The sequence below is a fragment of the Mus pahari genome, chromosome 19 (assembly GCF_900095145.1).
Source record: "Mus pahari chromosome 19, PAHARI_EIJ_v1.1, whole genome shotgun sequence".
NCBI classification, from domain to species: domain Eukaryota; kingdom Metazoa; phylum Chordata; class Mammalia; order Rodentia; family Muridae; genus Mus; species Mus pahari.
Window position 1 is genome coordinate 49,758,290 of NC_034608.1, and position 6,940 is coordinate 49,765,229.

Genomic DNA, 6,940 nt, shown 5'->3' on the forward strand with positions numbered 1-6,940 from the left:
AGAGAGAGAGGGAGGGAGGGAAGGAGGGAGAGAGAGAGAAGAAAGAGAGAGAGAAAGAAAGAAAGAAAGAAAGAAAGAAAGAAAGAAAGAAAGAAAGAAAGAAAGAAAGAAAGAAAGATAGATAGATAGATAGATAGATGGATGCATGGCATGTCTACCCCAAGGTGTTACTATATTTCTGTGGACACTTTATAGCAATGAAGGGACCTTTCCTCATGATGTAAAAGAAGAGAGACTAAGCTTATTAAATGGGGAGATAGATAAAGTTAAACACTGGGAGAAAAAGCCCGAGGAAGTAGATGCATAACCAACAGTGATGGAAGCATGCACACATTTGCTGGGAGGAGGAACTATATTCCGCAATTACACTTTCCTTAAAAGAGGCTCATGGAAATAGAAAAAGGATAATTTTGTAGGCAAGGAGGGTACAAAAACTAATTTTTGTAGAGAAGTGAATCTCCTGGAACTGGAGTTATGAAAGGTGGTCAGCTTCTATGTGTATCCTGGGAATGGAAGCCAGGTCTTCTGGAAAACCAGGTAGGACTTTTAACCACTGAGCCATCTCCCCAGGCCACTGTGTATTTCTTACATCGACCTCAGTAAAAACAAAGCAAAACAAAATATCCAAGGATAAGACATTAAATTATAACACTGGGAAGGAAATTCTATGGGGATTTAAGGAGAAACCATCTAGCCCATTGTTTTCTGGCAATGTAACAATGCAGAATTAAATATAGAAAAACAGTGTTATTAGATGACCTCTCACTTAGATGCCTATAAATTGTTCAGATAAACAGATACAGTACTTGAGTCACTGGCTTCCTATTCTGTTAGCAAAACAAAAGATCCTGAATTATTTCAAAGACTTAAAACCAGTGTTAACTGAGTTTTTTATTTGATGCTAAGTATCTTAATTTATAGTCCCAGAGACTTTCTCAACTCAAGAGAGTCAGATGTGATTCTTGTTTTGTTTTGCTTTGTTTTGTTTTGTTTTGTTTTAACTAAGAATGCTTGTGAGGCTGCTCACCTCCTAAATTAGAAAGTTAAAGTGATGTGTGAAAGGAACAGAAGAGCAAAGTATGATGTCACTAATCCTCCTGCTTATGGAGGGATCAGTGTGATGTCATTCCACGTCATGCCAACCAGCTCTAATCACACCCTTGATATTTATGGCCCTTCATCCTTTCAATAGATCTAATCCGAAGAGGTGACTCTTCTAACAGTTGCTGAAACAAACTTAAAGAAGTACATATGGTAGGCTCACATATGATAACCTCATAGTGTTAAATATTTTATTAAATAGATATAAGAATTTCCTCTGGCCTCTCTATATTAAGGCATAATACCCACTGATAATTCCTTTAAAGAGGTAATGGCTTCTGCAAAATATGAACTGCTTACTGTATTCCTACTTGAATGTTGCACAACTGAACTCTGTCTCTATACCTATTGCCTCTACATAGGAGAGAGCCATAATTATACCCACAGTTATTATTATTCCATGGTTACCTCTTGCGTTTACTTTTGAAGGCAGTTAGTAGAGCTGACTGTGGGCTAAGGAGCTCTACAGAAATGCAATTGTATGGGTGAGTGAATTGCATTTACACCATGTAATAGAAGCTAAAGGGTAGGTACCTAGAGGCAGAGTCTTTAGTCCAAAGGTCCAGAATAGACTCCAAAAAGGAAATCAACCAGAACCAGGGATGACAAGAGCTGTTCCCTGGAGCCCATCCTGATCAAAATGTTCCTTAATTGGCTGCTTGCAACACCTCCTGCCAGACTCCGTTTACCTATTCTAAAGAGAAAAAGAGTGTTGATATGTGAATTGGCCATTCTGGACTTCAGTGAAGAGAATCTCACTCCTTCTATAGCCAGTGTCTACTTAAATAATCTTGCTCACCTTTATTTTATAAAACCTTCACTGAGTAATCAGCCTTTGTACATCATAACTGGTTCAACCTAAGAAACTATACAATGTTCTTATCCCTCATGGTATAATAAGAATTCCATTTAGAGGAGACACTAAATATGATAATCCTATATTTCACATCTGTTAGGAGAGTAAACTTCAGTAAATATTAGCTATCTGCCCATTTGTTTGGATCACTGAGTCTATTTCACAGTAATATAGTCATTGTTACTACCATTGTTTGAGTGAAATCTCATTTAGAGACCTCTGTATTTGGATTTAAATGAAATGCTTGGTACTTGGTTATTTGGGGGAAATGCTCAACCTAGAACAACACTGTATATTTGTTTTTAACCCTGGTTTATAATGAAACTGATGCTTCCAGCTGCTAAAAATTGATGATAAATGTTTTATCTTCCTCAATTTATTCTGTTCATTGCTAAAATTGGTAAAATAAAAGTTTGTGGCAATAGTACTCTCAAATGTGGAGCAAGAGTGAGTAATACAGAACTGGCTCATCTTTCTGAAGATATGAGCCATTTTAGCCTAATTAAGGAGGAGTCAGCTTTGCATTTCTTATGGAAAATTCCATGCTCTCGACTCTAGCTCATTGTTCCCACGGTAGCCTTCCCCTGTTCTCACTTCTCATTTTTACATCAATAGCTACTCCCACTTATGTCCTCTTCTCCCTCTTCATCCTAAGGCATGATGCATTAGGATTTCAGTATGTCACAAGTCAGGGTCACACCACAGCCTGGCTAGCATCTTTAAATCAGACATCGGAAACTCTTTATATGCCACTTAGCTAGTGCTGCTTGGTTCTTGATCATCACAATCCTACCTCCTCCCGTTTTATGGTACCTTCTTTCCCTTCAGGTATCCAATTCAATCTAAACAAAATATGAATTACTCCCACTCCCTTTTCCAAGCAAATAATTTCTCCCATACCTCTTAGAACATGCAACATCCCCTGGCTGGACTCCATACACTGTGAACTTCGGTCCTTTGTTCTCTGGCTACCAGGCTTTATAAGAAGATGCTGAAGGCCAGTGTCATGTTCCCTTCAGCAAATTCTATGCTAACTTGTCTTATGTGAGCATTTTATGGCATAACTATGGGAGTCTTTTCCATGTTCGTATTTTTAAAAAATCATATATGTCATAAGTGTGTAGGGAATGAAATCTGAGATGGGCATCTTGCCTATAATTCTAATGCAAAAGGATTTGTTGAAACATCATGACCTATATTATGAATCTGGAGATACAACCTTTAGTAATTTTTACCAGAAATTGCTCGTATTGCTAGTAAAGCCAATCTACCCATTTCTCCACTCAATTTCTCATATATAAAACAATGTTTAAAAAGTCTGACTTCACAAAACCACAAAGGGCAAACTGAAACTAAATTGAATGTGTGTTTGGTACGATAAACACCTTGAGGCACATTGCTACACAAATCAGAACATTTGTTTGTTATTAGAAAACACCAATTTGGTTAGGAAATCAGAGCCTAGAATAGTGAACTAAGTTTGTAAGGCATTCATAGAATAATCATGCAGATGTGACTCCTGAGACATTGCTTACTTTGTATGATTCCTTGGAGATATGTAGAATTGTATTCAGCAGAGTCAAGAATGGCCGATGCACATATCAGAAGGCAAAAGGATTTACGATCACAAGCCATTCTTCCCAAACAAGTCAAACTAAACCAACTTCATTGGCATGTTCTGGAACTTCAGGATGCCAAAGGTAAAATATCAGAGAGAAAGGGGTTCACTTGAGACCTGGGTGGAACAGCAGGGCAAAGATATTTCAATGGCACACTTAGATTTCTGTTCTTTATAGTAAAAATCCTTCTTTCATTTAAAAGTAATCAAATTTCAGATTTCCTCCCAAATATTTTGCCAAGAGTAGCCCAAGAGGACCACTCAAGTCAGATGTATAAAGGTTAAAGGAAGTGCTTGAGGCAGAGTTCTTTGGAAAGGTACTTGTAGACTACCCTGGAGACTGTATCAATCATTGTTGCTTTATGCTGTATGAAAGATGATGCAAATTGGATAGTGCCAAAAATAAAGAGTCTGACTGATGCTCAGAAAAGAACAAGCATTGGGAAGGTGATATCCATGTTTAAAAGATGAAAGCAACTACAGGCAACTAAGGGATGCTGGGAGCCCAAGAAATAGTCTTCCCCAGAAAAGAACACACTAATTAGTTATGCAATATCTAATGAAAACATACATACATACATACATGTAACATTATACGGGCTGAGGAAGTTGTATTTACATATTCAGGAACATATATCTTAAAAGCAAGAGAGGAGAGGGAGATAGAGAGACAGAGAGAGAGGCAGACAGAGAGAGAGGAAGAGAGATAATAAGCAAGCAGATACATGGGAGAAACTGAAGGAAAGAACAGGAATGGGAAAATGATGTAAGTATATTTTAATTTCAAAACTAAAAAAAGGTTATTTTAACTATACTTTAATCCTATGTATTCAATGTTACTACCTAGGTAAGCAACAAAATATTATTTTAAAAGACAGGTTATAGTAAAGAAAGAATGTTAATAACAATTTAAAAATCTAGAAATCAAATATAATGGTCAATGGTACTTATGCACGAGAACTAGAGAAACCCAGGGCCAGAGGCATCCCAAGCTTACAGGCTCAGCATCTTCTAAGAACCATGTGTATTATTTCCATGTATGCAGTGTGCAGCTCTAGTGTCATGGGCTTCCTAAAGCTAGTGCACATAACCTGTACATAATAATTCTTTTCCTCTGTGTACATTTTTTCCCTCTGCCTATCTTCTGCTCTCTCAGATTCCATATTATGCATGAGTTCTCATGGCTCTTGCCATTTCTCATTGTGATCTTAGGTTTCTTCTGGTCTTTCTTCATCTTTATGGCACAAATTCAAGAGAGAATTTAATTGGCCCAGCTAACTATTAATCATTGTCTTTTCTATTGTTTTCAATAAATGTTTTCTTAGCAAACTCTTATTAGAAATATGACCAATGTACACTGTAGTTGCAGTTGGCCTATACTTGGAGAGAGCATGGGGCCACATGAGTAGAAGGCTCAGAAACATTTCAAACTAAACACTTTCCAGTAGAAGGCTGTAGAAATGGAAGATATCTCCTCAGAGAAAATCAACGTTGTGGTCAGTTTGGGGTCAATAGTAGCAACCAATTATAAGGTGCAATTTGCCTAATTGATATTTGGATACATTTATTCAATACACTAACACTAAGCTTGATCTGGATCTTAGGCTCAACTCAGATTGGTAAATTTTATAGTTTTTTTTTTTTTTTTGCTTGCTCATCTGGTATAAACTCCAGAATATCTATGGCATAATTACTTTATCTTTTAATGCCTCATATTCTTATTCTTAAACCAAAGGTGAGAAAATGTGAGCCCATCCTCTACTCTTCTAAACATTTGGAGAATGGCAAACATTTCTCAAAATAGGATAATGAACAGGAGATAGTATTTAAAATGCAGATGTTGAGATAATCTAATACCAGTTTATAGGAAAGTTACATTATAATTATATGATAGCAGATTCGAGTGGCTAGGTTTACTTCAAAGTTTATAATAATTAAAACATAAAAAACAGATTATAATGCTCTGGTTGAATTACTACATTTATGACTTTGACCTTTTTGATCTTAAAAGTCAGTGACCTTAGATAACTTTCTCAATTTAGTAACCATTGCCTCAAGCTGAGGTAAATACTATCGCTACCTGAGGTTTATATTTAATGTGACAGGCCTGCATAGCAGGTAGAGACTGGAGTTCACTCTCACAGAACAAGGAACATCGAGTTTTGATATGTTCCACACATTACTCATTCTATTTGTAAACTGCAGAATGATAGTAATCTTACCATGATCACATAAAAATTATTATTTCTCTTCATTGCTTAGATTTTTAAATTATTTGAGAAGGAAAATAAGTACAAAAGATACTTTAATCAATGTAACTAAGAAATATTTCATGTTCTCCAACAGTTTATGGAAAAGTGTTAACTTTAGGAGCCAGGGAAATGCTAATGTGTTTATTGACTGTACAATAGGTTTGGGGAATGTTATTTAATATTCTCTGATCTCTGGTAACACCCAGGCTTCAGAGTCATCTCAAAGTATACATGAGAGAAGCATGAAAACAAAAATAATTTAATGTGATGGAAGGAATTAGGAATAAGAAGGGACTGGGCGATGGAGAGATGCACCAGTGGATAAAAGCATTTATTGCTTCTCCAGAGGAGCCAACTTTCCAAGCACCCATATCAGAAGGATTACAAATATCTGTTACTTTAACACCAGGCCACAGCCTCTATGGACACCTGTCCTCATATTCATATACTTAACACATTTTTAAATGTAATAAAAATATTTGTATTGAAGAAGAACAGATTTGGATAAGAGAGGATAATGATGGGTTTATCAAACAGGGGCATTGTGTGCGTGTGCATGCGTGTGTGTGTGTGTGTGTGTGTGTGTGTGTGTGTGTGCGTGAAATAAAAATTCCTCAAGAGGATAACTGCATAAACTGGAGATTTCTGCTTGTAGGGACTTCTGATTCCTCTATCCTTTCCCCATTCCTCCCCCTTCTTGCATTTTTCACCAACCAATGATCTCTTACTGATATACTTTAGGCAGTAACAACCATCTTCACCAATTCACCTGAGAAGTCTAGTCAAATCCTTTGCTATTTATGTAGAATCATTCCTGAGGTGTTAAATAAACTTTATAGAAGCCACCCAACACTCCAGTCCGATAAGGTAGGCAAGAGCAGCAATTGCTATAAAAATTTTATACAAGCAAACTGAAGACATCACACTGTTTGGCGGAGATCACTTAGGGGTAAATTAAAAGTGGGCATCTAGGCAGGGCAGTGGTGGTGCACGCCTTTAATCCCAGCACTTGTGAGGTAGAGGCAGGCAGATTTCTGAGTTCAAGGCCAGCCTGGTCTACAGAGTGAGTTCCAGGACAGCCAGGGCTACACAGAGAAACCCTGTCTCGAAAAA

At 37.0% G+C, this 6,940-nt stretch overlaps 1 protein-coding gene and 1 long non-coding RNA gene across 8 annotated transcripts in view; both read right to left on the reverse strand.

Moving 5' to 3' along the window:
* The window catches only part of Nrg1 (neuregulin 1), a 1,045,353-nt gene that overhangs the window by 678,722 nt on the left and 359,691 nt on the right, over positions 1–6,940 (reverse strand). The gene's annotated exons all lie outside the window — the stretch shown is intronic.
* The window catches only part of LOC115062591, a 44,063-nt gene that overhangs the window by 24,460 nt on the left and 12,663 nt on the right, over positions 1–6,940 (reverse strand). For 2 of the 3 annotated variants that reach the window (XR_003842529.1, XR_003842527.1), the window contains exons 5-6: positions 3,493–3,692; positions 1,636–1,795 (exon numbers count right to left, since the gene is read on the reverse strand). This is a non-coding gene — a long non-coding RNA (uncharacterized LOC115062591). The remainder of the gene's footprint in view (positions 1–1,635; positions 1,796–3,492; positions 3,693–6,940) is intronic. The other variant, XR_003842528.1, reaches the window with a different exon arrangement.